At 40.9% G+C, this 1162-nt stretch overlaps 1 long non-coding RNA gene across 1 annotated transcript in view; it reads left to right on the top strand.

Annotated features, from left to right (window-relative positions):
- The window catches only part of LOC106879735 (uncharacterized), a 199223-nt gene extending 198079 nt beyond the window's left edge, over positions 1-1144 (top strand). Inside the window, exon 3 of the long non-coding RNA XR_008265155.1 lies at positions 842-1144. This is a non-coding gene — a long non-coding RNA (uncharacterized LOC106879735). The remainder of the gene's footprint in view (positions 1-841) is intronic.
- Positions 1145-1162: the final 18 nt, after the last annotated feature.

A 1162-nucleotide genomic window follows, 5' to 3' on the forward strand; every position in this document is an offset into this window, starting at 1 on the left:
GTATGTATGTATGTATGCAGCGTTACTTCAGTCAAACAAATTCACTTCCTGGTGCTTTTCCATCCTGAAGTTTTTGAATTACGATCGCAAGTGTCTCACCATCAATGGTGTATGTCTTTGGACAATTATGTCTTTGAATTTCTTCTAGTCACATAACATTTCGGTCAAGCTGCTCTTCGCTGCATATTTTCTCCATGAGTCTATCTTCTCGCGAAAGAGAAACTATGGTATTTACAGCTTCTCTTTTGACGTCTCTGTACACCGCTGTTTAGGTAAAGGGTAAAGACACCCCATTAGATCATGAATAAATATGGGATTGCACCTTGAAGGTTACTCCCTGAGGCACAAGACCAAACAAGGTTGTTTATGAAAGTGCAAAAGTTGCCTATTCATACCAGTCTCCCACTTCAACGCCACTGATGTTACCCAAGAGAAAGGCAAATGGGCCGATACAGCTTGTCACCAGTGACGTTACAAATCATTTCTACAGCTGAGTGAACTGGAGCAATGTGAAATAAAATGTCTTGCCCAAGAACACAACACACAGCTCGGCCAGGGAATCGAACTCATTACGTCATAACTGTGAGCCCGACACCCTAACCACTGAGCAATGTGCTTTGACACTGCTCCATAGTTCCGACTAAACCTTCGGTTTGTATGTTTTCCTTTCGGTTAAGCTCTTCCGATGTCAGAGTAGCTCATGTACGACGACAATCAAATCAATGTTCTATTATTGCTATCTCCAAACATTAGTTCTGTCTCCTTTACTTTTCTGTTGCTAAGACGTATAACGATGTGCTTGTTTGCCGTCTTATTTATGTATTTGTATATCTTCATTCAGGGTCGGCGTTTCATTTCGTCTCTACTCGGAATTTCTCAACACGTGACACAACTCTGGCAATGGAAAAGAAAAGAAATACTGTCGCCTGATGAGTCTCGCACGTGACGAGAAACTGCATAGCGGAACGGCGAAGTGAATCATCAACTACAAAGAAACATTTATACAAACATTTATAAATATATATCTCTATTTATATATGTATCTATATACCTAGATATATACATATACATGTATTCTGTATCTGTCTGTCTACTTCTCACTATCTCTCTCCCTCCCCCTCTCCCCTCTCTCTCTCTCTCTCTCTCTCTCTCTCTCTCTCTC

Source organism: Octopus bimaculoides, chromosome 11, assembly GCF_001194135.2.
Source record: "Octopus bimaculoides isolate UCB-OBI-ISO-001 chromosome 11, ASM119413v2, whole genome shotgun sequence".
Lineage (NCBI taxonomy): Eukaryota > Metazoa > Mollusca > Cephalopoda > Octopoda > Octopodidae > Octopus > Octopus bimaculoides.